Here is a 12,517-nt window from a genome sequence, read left to right as displayed (position 1 = left end):
TTTACTCAGAAGATAAAATTACAGTGTGGTATGGAACTGACCAGGAAGGACCCAAGTTCAATACCAAGGTTTGTGCTAAGTATCTGATCTCAGCCACTGCATTGGTAGAGGTGTTACAACATGGGCCTTAGTGATCCTGGGCTAAGGAGAGGAAATATCAACTATCCCTTCACTTCCTGATCACCATCAAGTGATGCTCGCTGGAAAGTGTGCATGTCGATGTCAGATGAGCATAGGCTCAGCTGTGGCATCCCCCTCCCCCATAAATCGAAAAGTGAGCACTCACTGTCTGTGGAGCACACGTTAATAATGGCCTTCAATTGCGGTACTGGAAGGCAGATGGCACCTTGGGACTGTCCTTGGCAAGAGTCAGTACCTTCAACAATGGAAAACTGCTAAATGCAAAGTATAAACTGTCCAGGGTAATGATTTGGTTTAAAATAAAAACAGAAAATGCTGGAAATACTCAGGTCAGGCAGCATCTGTGGAGAGAGAAACAGAATTAACGTTTCAGGTCGATGAACTTTTGTCAGAACTGGAAAAAGTTAGAGATGTAACAGATTTTAAGCAAGTGCAGGGGCAGGGAAAGGGGAGAGGGGAGGGAAGAACAAAAGGGAAGGTCTATGATAGGATGGAAGGCAGAAGAGATTAAAAGACAAAACGGATGATGATGCAAAGCAAAAGGAGATGGTAATGGGACAAGTTAAGAAATAAAAATCGCCCGACCCCCGGGACCAGCATGGCGTCCTTCCCCAGCCGGAAGTCGGCGCAGACCGCGCAGAGAGCGCAAACAGAAGCGGGGCAAGAGGGCCGGAATCCAAAATAGGCTGAAGAGGGCCCCACACAAACCCTCCCTCCCAAGTATTTTCCTGGCCAACGTTGTGCGGGTTAGGTTGATTGGCTATGATAAATTGACCCTTAGTGTTAGGGGGATTAAATACGTGGGGTTACAGGGATAGGGTGGGATATGTGTTGGTGTAGGGGTTACGGGGATCGGGTGGGATATGCACTGTGGGGTTTCTGTGTTCGGTCACTGGAAAATAAAATGGATGAGATCAAACTTGATCTCTCCTCACAGAAAAGGACAAAGGAATGCTGCGCCATGATCTTCACAGAGACCTGGTTGAACAACGGCATCCCTGACACCACCATTCAGCTTGAAGGACGCACGGTCTTCCGCGCCGACAGAACTGCAGACTCCGGTAAGAGCAAGGGAGGCGGTTTGTGCATTTACACGAACAATGCCTGGTGCACTAACACGGACATAATCGATAGATCCTGTTCGGCCGATTTGGAATTCCTCATGGTTAGGTGCAGACCCTTCTACCTGCCCCGGGAATTCACGGCTGTTATCATCACTGCGGTCTACATCCCACCACACGCTAATGCCAAACTAGCACTGAAGGACCTCTACAGGGTCATCAGCGAACAACAAACTGCACACCCAGACGGAGCTTTTATTGTCGCGGGGGACTTCAATCACATAAACCTAAAATCTGTACTCCCGAAATTCCACCAGAATGTTTCCTGCCCAACAAGAGGGGAGAACACACTGGATCAAGTCTACACGAGCATTGTAGATGCTTATAAGGCCATTCCCTGCCCCCACCTTGGGAAGTCTGACCACCTCTCCCTGTTTCTAGCCCCGGCATACAAACCGTTCATCAAATGAGTGAAAACATCAGTAAGATCAGTGAAAGTATGGCCAGAGGGGGCAGTCTCGGAGCTTCAGGATTGCTTCGAACGCACTGATTGGAGCATGTTTGCCCATACTGACATTGAGGAATACGTATCCACAGTGCTATTCTACATCAACAGTTGCGTTGAGGTCGTCACGACCCATAAAAATATATCAGGACATACCCCAACCAGAAACCCTGGATGAACGGGGGAGGTCCGCTCGCTGTTAAAAGCACGCGACGTAGCATTTAAATCTGGCGACGCGGCGGCTTACAGTGCAGCTAGGACCAACCTAAAAAAGGGTATCAGGACTGCCAAAAGGAAACAGACACTGCGGATAGAGGATCATTTCCACAACAACTCGGACCCCCGGCGCATGTGGCAAGCCATCCAGTCCATCACTGACTACAAGGGCAAAAACACCAGCCCCCCGGTTAGCGATGCCTCCCTTCCGGAGGAGCTTAACAACTTTTACGCTCACTTTGACAGGGACAACAGGGAGCCGGCTACCAAAGCCTTGTTGCCCCCGAAGACCAGGTGCTCACTCTGTCGACCTCCGACGTAAGGGGTGTTCTACGCAGAGTGAACACACGTAAGGCTGCTGGACCCGATAGCATCCCTGGACAGGTACTCAAAGAATGTGCTGATCAGCTGGCTGATGTCTTCAACGCCATCTTCAATCTATCATTGGCCCAGGCAGTAGTCCCTACATGCTTCAAGACCGCTACCATTATTCCTGTGCCAAAGCAAACTGCTTAAAAATAAAGATACCTTTGATTCCCATCTGGGTCGCCATTCTGTAAGGGGTCGTTTTAACGAGCTTGTGGTGTGCGAGATCGGTTTTTGATTTCACACTGCTCGTGAGCGGTTCCGAAGCGCTTCCCCCTCACCGGTTCTAGACACTGGGCTTATTGCCAGACCACCTTGATGTGTTGGCCCAACTTGTGACTCGGAAGACAAATGGATCAGGTGAGACAAGGTAAGTTTTAAATCAAAGGTATCTTTATTTTTAAGGAGAATAAAACATAGAGAATGAAGAAACAATGCAGACAAAAATCATGAACACGCCTCTCAATGAGAACTAAAATTTAACACACAAGAGTTACTTTGACTATCATAATACATCAATTCTAGGTCAGCGATATAATAAAACGGGGGTGGAGAAAGCGCACGGCACAACGATGGATGAATAACACTCCCGAATTACAAAGCCCTTAATATTAAAAACCCTCCCGTCTCTACAGTATACCTCAACTAGATCAGCTAGGTGGAGTTGGGCCTCTATGCTCACCGGGGTTTTTAAAACTGTCCTTGACCTTGGTGCTCCTGTATGAAACTGTGTTTTTTTTAATGTCTCTTTTCCCCCAACAGTTATACTGTTTTCTTGCCCTCATCTTGGCGACAAATTAGGGGTTTTCTTTTGTTAAAGTAATGGGCAGGCTGCTTTGACAAAAGCGGGTACTTTATTTTAATGTCTTGTAAATGAAACTAATGGGATCTGTCCTGTGTCCCTCTGAGTTTGGTACAGATAATAGGTTTTGTCTGTGCCCTGTGATTTCAGAGATGGGTTTGCGTTTTGCTAGCAATTAACACACCTTGAGGTGTAAATACTTTTGTTTTGACTTTGTTACTACTGTAACCATTTTTCCATAGCAATTACAGTCAGTTCTGGAATCTTCTAATCGGTGGCGATTCAGGTTTCTTTAAGATACTGCAGTGGTATGTCCTTCTGAAATGAGTCATGTGATCTGCCAACTCCATCTTGTGTTCATAAAATGTGGCCATTTCAGGGGTTTTACAATGTAGACTGTATTTTCCTGGATTTTTGCGAATCCTACAACGTGTCTGAACGAATATCGACCTGTCGCACTCACACCCATCATAATGAAGTGTTGAGAGAGACTGGTCCTGGCTCACATCAAAGCCAGTGTTCCCGCCTCTCTTGACCAACACCAGTTTGCCTATCGTGCAAACAGATCAACGGAGGATGCAATCACAACTGCTCTACATTCTGCATTGAATCACTTAGACGGTAAAGAGACCTACATCAGAATGCTGTTCATAGACTACAGCTCAGCATTCAACACTATCGTCCCCAACAAGCTGGCCACCAAACTCCACACTCTTGGCCTGAACACTTCCCTTTGCAACTGGACCCTGGACTTCCTAACTAACAGACCCCAGTCTGTCAAATTAGGTAACCACACCTCCCCCCCCCCCCCCGCCCCGACCCTGAACACGGGGGCCCCCACAAGGTTGTGTGCTGAGCCCCCTCCTCTACTCCCTCTTCACCCACGACTGTGTGGCTGTTCATGGTTCCAGCACCATCAAGTTTGCAGATGATACCACGGTAGTAGGCCAGATCACCAACAACGACGAGTCAGCCTACAGGGAGGAGGTCCAGCATCTCGTGAAGTGGTGCGCCGATAACAACCTGGCCCTTAACATCAAGAAAACCAAGGAAATCATTGTGGACTTCAGGAAGTCTAAAGGCAGAAGTCACACCCCCATCCACATCCATGGGGCTGTGGTGGAAAGGGTGGACAGCTTTAAGTTCCTCGGAGTCCACATCACGGAAGACCTCTCCTGGCCCCTCAATACCTCCTCTTTGGTAAAGGCGGCCCAGCAGCGCCTATATTTCCTAAGGAGGCTGAAGGGATGTAACCTGTCACCCCTGATCCTCTCTAACTTTTACCGCTGCACAATAGAGAGCATCCTGACGAACTGTATCACAGTATGGTATGGCAGCTGTAGCTCCTATGATCAGAAAGCCCTGCAGCGGGTAGTCAAAACTGCCCAACGCATTACCGGCACCCGGCTACCGACCATAGAGAACATCTATCAGAAACGCTGTTTACGGAGGTCACTGACCATCAAAGACCCTACCCACCCCAGCCACAGTCTGTTCGCCCCCCTGCCATCTGGGAGACGCTACAGATGCATTCGCACCTGAACGACCAGATTTAGGAACAGCTTCTTTCCCAGGGCTGTCATCCTACTGAACTCCACAAATAAACTCTAAAGCCTGCACATCTGCCAATGCACTTTATTATGGTTATGTTTATGTTAATGTATTACAAGCCAAATGAATGTCGAATGTTAAATGTCTTAATCTAAATGTACACTCTCGGGAGCCGCAAGCCTACATTTCGTTGTACTGCACTTGTGCACTAACAATGACAATAAAGTTGATTATGATTATGAAAAGATGAGTCTAGATGGGGTGTGAATGGGAATGGCAGAATCATGTGAAAAAAAGTAGGAGCAGAGGTTATGGTCTGAAACTGTTGAACTCAATGTTGAGTCCAGAAGGCTGTAAAGTGCCTAATCGAAAGATGAGATGCTGCTCCTCAAGCTTACGTTGAGCTTTGTTCGAACAGTGCAAGAACCCGAGGACGGAAAGGTCAGAGTGGGAGTGGAGCGGAGAATTAAAGGGACAGGTCACGGACTGAACAGAGATGTTCCGCAAAGCGGTCACCCAATCTGCATTTGGTCCCCCCAATGTAGAGGAGACCGCATCGTGAGCAGCGAATACAGTATACTAAATTGCAAGTACAAGTAGACTACCCTTTATCCGAACTTCCGAAAACCGAAACCCTCTAAAAAACGAAGGTTTTTTCGTTCAGCGTAAGTCGTGCGCACGACATGACCAGAGTGGCGCACGACTTACGCTGAGCAGGGCAGAGGGTCACTGAGTTCCCTCCTGGGTAGGGGATTGCAGGCCGAGCCAGGCAGTGTGAAGGAGGTATACCGGGAGAGTGAACCCAACAATACAGCGGCCCGTCCGATAGCTGCAGCGGCCTGGCCGATATTCTTTTCTCCCTGACCCCCCGCCGACCCCCCAACCTTTCGGATAAGGGATAGTGTATCCTTTATCCGCACTTCCGAAAACCGAAATCCTCTGAAAACCGAAAGTGTTTTCGTTCAGCGTAAGTCGTACGCACGACGCCGACCCCCACCGCCGACCCCGACCCCCGCCGACCCCCACCCCCGACCCCCCGCCGAACCCCACCCCCAGCCGACCCCCACCCCGACAAATTTCCTAGTCTTATAAAATACCTTCCGAAATCCGAAATTTTCCGAAAACCGAAACACGGCTGGTCCCAAGGTTTTCGGATAAAGGATAGTCTACCTGTACAAGTAAATCACTTTCACCTGGAAGGAGTGTTTGGGGCCATGGACAGTGGGAAGGGAGGAGGTAAAAGGGCAGGTGTTGCATCTCCTGCGCTTGCACGGGAAGGTGCCGTGGGAAGGGGAGGGGGTGTTTGGGGTGATTGAAGAGTGGACCAGGGTGTCATGGAGGGGATGGTCCCTTTGGAATGCTGAAAGGGGAGGTGAGGGGAAGATATGTCTGGTGGTGGGATCATGCTTGAGGTGGCGGAAAATTATACGTTGAATATGGAGGCTGGTGGGGTGAAAGGTGAGGACAAGGGGAACCCTATCATGGTTCTGGGAGGGGAGGGAAGGGAAAGGAAGGGGTGAGAGCAGAAGTGCGGGAAATAGAACGGACACAGTCGAGGGCCACGTCAACCATGGTAGAGGGGAATCCTCGGCTGAGGATAAAGGAAGACATGTCGGAAGCACTAGTATGGAAGGTGGCATCATCAGAACAGATGCGATGGAGACGGAGAAACTGGGAGGATGGAATAGAGTCCTTACATAAGGTGGGGTGGGAGGAAGTGTAGTCCAGGTAGCTGTGGGAGTCAGTGGGCTTGTAGTGAATGTTTGTTGATAGCCTATCCCCAGAAATGGAGACAGAGAAGTCGAGGAAGGGACGGGAAGAGTCGGAAATGGACCATGTGAAGGTGAAGGAAGGGTGGAAATTAGAAGCAAAAAGTGAATGAAATTTTCCAGTTCAGGGCAAGAGCAGGAAACGGCACAGATACAGTCATCAATGTACCGGAAAGAGGTGAGGGAGGGGAATGGAGTAGGACTGGAACAATGAATTGTCCACATATCCCATGAAAAGGCAGGCATAGCTAGGACCCATGTGGGTTCCCATAGTAATGATTTGGTTTGTCCACTATTCTGTAAAATCACAATCAAGGTTACAAACAAAATCTTTAAAAGTTATAAATTAATTGACCAATTTGGGGGGGGGGGGGGGGGGTGGGGGAGTTTACTAGAATTCTCATCAGTTATGATGATTCCTAAAACCTATTTTCAACTTTCAACCAATGAAAAACTTATCCAAACACACTGAAAACTCATCCTTGTGGCTAAAGGTTGAGTTGTCAATTAAGCAATCAAACGTCATGTGGCATTGCTCGGAGAAAACAACTCGAGATCAACCACACTGGCATGTAATCAGACCATGAACACTGATGGAACAATGTACCACTGGGTGAGAGCATCAAATTGCCATAATTATATGCTGGAGAATTTGACGCATTGCACCACTGACTGACTAGAAAAGGTGAAAAGGAATTGAATAGTTGTACAAAAAATATTGTACCTTTTGTTATAGTGCATGCCTTGGAAATAAATGTGGGCATACATTCTAGTGGTCCTTATTATTGTTCACCCTTTTTGTACTGAAAGTTTACTGCTGCTTTCAAAATAGACATTTTCTGCTCATCACCACCACCCCTGCCCCCACTCCCCACAATTTGCTCTCCTTCTCCCTTACTCAAAGTGATTTGTGCTGAGGTACAATTCCACAGGTGCTGGGTACTGGTCATTCTTCATGTGTGAACCTTGGCAATAAGTGCTAGCAACTGATTCAATTGCACAAGCCATCTCCATTGAGCTATTCTTGTCCTAGGGTATATTTCTGGTCCTGGTGCTGAAGCTGTGGAACAAGAGGGCTGTGAGCAGTTCACTCACATGATAGGTTGGATCTTCAGGTTATTCTGCTAGATGTTCTGGGTTGGGCCTGCCAAAGAGGGGAGGCAGTGCATGTAATTAGTCCTTAAAGAGCTACAGGCCAGAAATAAAAGGAATCAGCCATTTAAAGATGATACCTCAGTGAACACAGATTGGTGATATTGCGGATATCTACTGTAGTAGCTTGGAATAAGACAGTCGTTTAAAAATTCAGGACTGTGGTGATCTTGACAATCACTGACAATACCATCCCTGTGGTGGAGGTTAGTTGAAGGGCAGATTCTAGGAGATGGCACCACTGTCACTACTTCCCTAGTGAACTGGAGCCAACAAAGACCGTTATCCTGCAATATTCCAAGGTAGGTGTGCCTTTCTCTGTACGGGTGGATAAGATCAGTCTGCTTCTGCAATCGGACTTGAATCACATCCCTCCCTATATTCCTCCTCTTTATCTTCCAAATACCACCAAAATAGAGGAATTACCACAGGAATGTTCATTTTCAAAATTATAATTGCAGCAATTGAAAATCTGGCAGCCACAACTCTTAGGCAGAAACATTTTTTTTTTTAACTGATCAAAATTAATGGTGAAAATGAAGGGAAAAGGTGAAAATAAATTCAATTTTCATAAATATTTATTCTCAAAACATAGTGAGTATCCCTTTAATAGTTGACTTCCCGTCAGCCCAGAATATGCCTGCCCCAGCACCCTTAATCTATTGGCGAACTTGGAACACAGTACAGGCAGGAAATGAACTTGTGCTAATATGTGTTCCATGAAAATAGACTTATAAATTAAAAGGAACTCTGATCAGTTTCCAGCGAGAACTTTTTAAAGCCCACTACAAGGTTCGGCTGGAGGTTCATGCGTGGCATAGAATGGGTAGAGATGAAGCAGGAATGATCACTATATGAATTTACAACAGTCCGCAGCACGCACTCCACTCTGGCGCTACCAGTAATGGTGACCAAAAATGTGAACTAAACCTAAACTACAGTTTGAAAAAACCTGTTCCAAATTTCTTTTGTTTCTGAAATTTTACTGTAAATCCCACAAGACTTAGAAACGGACATTTACTGCACTTTGACAAGCTGATATTTGAAGTACAGGGAAAGAGTGCCAAAGCACGAGGTTTATTGACTTCAATCAGCAATGTGTGGCAGCCAGCTCTCTGGGCTTCCAGTTACATCTCGTTATCCAGCTAATGGTTTTACAGAACAGCTATTCATGATCTTGTCTTGACACCACAGTGAAAGGCTGATATTTGAACAAACCAGCATGTCTTTGTTCTTATCGGTCAGCTTCTGCACAACATGAAAAGCCAGTGATATTTCAACATTTGGAGCAAGTCTTTTTTTTTAATCCAATGCCAATTAATGTAGTTAATTTTTCATCAGAATAGGGCTTTTTCAAATTCATATTCAGATTGTGTTAGCATTCACAGACCTTGGCCCTGAAATTCTGCAGGATGCTGCCAATGGCTTCCCACCGTGGAAGCCACACAGAGGAAAAAGTGGAAATGGTCACTTTCAGCTGTTTAGCCGTTTCTCGGGGGTTTCCACCAGTCTCCCGCTAAGACTTAGGGAGAAGACCAACAGAACCCCCATGGAATTTCAGGACCCATGTCTAGTCCCACAGGAAGCAGCAGGGGAATGGAGAAAGTAGTGGGAGAATGGGTTTCTCGCAGACCCTGCCAAATTTAATGGCAGGGCCTGATTAGTATTTTAAAGCTCTGTTCCCCACCCGCAGCCAGCCAGATAGAGGCTGGCAGACCTGTGGCACTGGTCCGCAGAGAGGGAGGGAGGGATCAGGATGGTCGGGGGCCGGAGGAGCATGGGGCGGGGTGGGGGATGATTGGGACTAGGGAGCCGGAGGAGCATCGGCGCTGGAGAGGGGAGACGGGAAGGCGATTGAGGACCGGAAAAGGGATCGGTGGTCCGATCGCAGTGGGTGGATGGGTGAGGCAGGAACGCTGGATCCAGAAAGAAGCAACCACAGCGGCAGCGGCAGTGCGGACCTGGGAGAAGCGGTGAGGCAGCGATACCAACTCAGCATCGGCAGATTTTTCAAAGAGTGACGTCAGAAGTCAAAAGTGACGTCAGCACAAGGGGAGGGAGCTGATTGAGGCCAGTGTCGGGAGTGGAGAGAGCGGCAGTACAAGGCTTACCAATCTCTCAGAACGGCAGCGGCGTTCCGGAGCCAAGTCACGATTCTTATGTTCTTATGTTCTTATTCAAAGTGACGCGGGCAAGAGGAAGCAGCTGATTGGGTGAGTACGGCCAGGTGAGTATTTATACTCTATAGTTTGACAGCTAAGATTAATAGTTTATAAAATTTAGACGGTCTTAATTTTTGTGGTTATAGTTTCTAAGGTCCCTGTTGTGTATCGGGGAGTGCTAGTAACCAAGGGCCTTGAGTACATCATTTAATTCACAGAATCACAGAAACCCCACAGTGCAGATAGAGGCCATTTCGGCCCATCGAGCCTGCACCGACACATATCCCACCCGATCCCCGTAACCCCACGTATTTAATCCCCCTAACACTAAGGGCCAATTTATCATAGCCAATCAACCTAACTCGCACATCTTTGGACTGTGGGAGGAAACCGGAGCACCCGGAGGAAACCCACGCAAACACGGGGAGAATGTGCAAACTCCACACAGACAGTCGCCCGAGGCCGGATTCGAACCCAGGTCCCTGGCGCTGTGAGGCAACAGTGCTAACCACTATGCCACCGTGTAATTAGTGTAATTAATTTGATTTAAATTAAGTTAAATTAATTAAAGTGTAAGTCATGGCAGGACAGCTCGGCCCCGTGGTATGCTGGAGCTGCGAATGGATACATACTGGAGCATTTGCGATGCTGAGGACATCGTGGATATCATGTTTAATCAGTTGGTCACACCGCAGGTAAAGGCTGCACAGGCAGGAAGGGAATGGGTGACCACCAGGCAGAGTAGCAGGCGCACGCAGGTAGTGCAGGGGTCCCAGGTGGCCATCCCCCTCAAACAGATATACCAATTTGGATATCGTTGAGGGAGATGGCTTATCGGGGGAAGGCAGCAGCAGCCAACTTCCTGGCACCATGGGTGGTTCTGCTGCACAGGACGGGAGGAAAAAGAGCGGGAGAGCTATAGTGATAGGGGATTCTATTGTAAGGGGAATAGATAGGCGTTTCTGCGGCCGCAAACGAGACTCCAGGATGGTATGTTGCCTCCCTGGTGCAAGGCTCAAGGATGTCTCGGAGCGGCTGCAGGGCATTCTGGAGGGGGAGGGTGAACAGCCAGTTGTCGTGGTGCATATAAGTACCAACGATATAGGTAAAAAAACGGGATGAGGTCCTAAAAGCTGATTATAGGGAGTTAGGAGGTAAATTTAAAAATAGGACCTCAAAAAGGTAGTAATCTCAGGATTGCTACTAGTGCCACATGCTAGTCAGAGTAGAAATAGAAGGATATTTCAGATGAATACGTGGCTAGAGGAATGGTGCAAGGGGGAGGGATTAAAATTCCTGGGACATTGGAACTGGTTCTGGGGGAGGTAGGACCAGTACAAACTGGACGGTTTGCACCTGGGCAGGACCGGGACCGATGTCCGAGGGGGAGTATTTGCTAGTGCTGTTCGGGAGGGTTTAAACTAAAATGGCAGGGGGTTGGGAACTTGTGCAGGGAGACAGAGGAAAGGGAAGCAAGGATAGAAGCAAAAGACAGGAGGGAGAAAAGCAAAAGTGGCAGTCAGAGAAATCAAGGGTTTAAATCAAACATGGCTGCAGTAAATAATAATTCTAAAAGGACTAAGAGTGTTAAAAAAACAAGCCTGAAGGCTTTGTCTCTTAATGGGAGGAGCATTCGGAATAAGGTGGATGAATTAGCTGCACAAATAGATGTAAATGGACATGATATAATTGGGATTACGGAAACATGGCTCCAGGGTGACCAAGGCTGGGAATTCAACATGCAGGGGTATTCATTATTTAGGAAAGACAGGCAAAAAGGAAAAGGAGGTGGGGTAGCATTGCTAGTTAACGAGGAGATTAACACAATAGTAACGAAGGATATTAGCTCTGATGATGTGGAATCTGTATGGGTAGACCTGAGAAATACCAAGGGGCAGAAAACGTTAGTGGGAGTTGTATACAGACCCCCCCAAACAGTAATGCGGAGGTTGGGGATGGCATGAAATGGGAAATTAGAGACACGTGCAATAAGGGCACAGCAGTTATCATGGGTGACTTTAATCTACATATAGATTGGGCTAACCAAATTAGTAAAAATACTGTGGAGGAGGAATTCCTGGAGTGTATACAGGATGGTTTCCTAGACCAATGTGTTGAGGAACCAACTAGAGATCAGGCCATCTTAGACTGGATATTATGTAATGAGAAAGGATTAATTAGCAATCTTGTTGTGCAAGGCCCCTTGGGTCGGAGTGATCATAATATGATCGAATTCTTCATTAAGATGGAGAGTGAAGTATTTGACTCAGAGACTAGGGTCCTGAATTTAAATAAAGGAAACTACGATGGTATGAGGCGCAAGTTAGCTAGGATGGGTTGGGGAACGTTACTTAAAGGGTTGACGGTGGATTGGAGGGTAGCTAATGTAACCCCACTATTCAAAAAAGGTGGTGGAGAGAAAATGGGGAATTATAGACTGGTAAGTCTGACATTGGTAGTGGGGAAAATGCTAGAGTCCATTATAAAAGATGTAGTAGCAGAGCACTTGGAAAACAGTAACGGGATCAGACAAAGTCAATATGGATTTACAAAAGGTAAATCGTGCTTGACTAATCTACTGGAATTTTTTGAGGATGTAACTGGTAGGATAAGGGAGAACCAGTGAATGTGGTGTATTTGGACTTTCAGAAGGCTTTCGATAATGTCCCGCATAAGAGATTAGCATGTAAAGTTAAAGCACATGGGATTGGGGGTAAGAGATTGACTTGGATAGAGAACGGGTTGGCAGACAGGAGGCAAAGAGTTGGAATAAACGGGTCTTTTTCCAAGTG

The 12,517-nt window shown here is 47.1% G+C and overlaps 1 protein-coding gene across 1 annotated transcript in view; it reads right to left on the bottom strand.

The window, feature by feature from the left end:
- LOC147124272 (chondroitin sulfate synthase 3-like) overlaps positions 1–12,517 on the bottom strand; it is a 312,420-nt gene that overhangs the window by 214,829 nt on the left and 85,074 nt on the right. The window lies entirely within an intron of this gene.

Source organism: Somniosus microcephalus, chromosome 1 (assembly GCF_052327205.1).
Source record: "Somniosus microcephalus isolate GS21.2 chromosome 1, FLI_Smic_1.0, whole genome shotgun sequence".
NCBI classification, from domain to species: Eukaryota; Metazoa; Chordata; class Chondrichthyes; order Squaliformes; family Somniosidae; genus Somniosus; species Somniosus microcephalus.
This window is presented reverse-complemented; position numbering and strand designations above follow the sequence as displayed.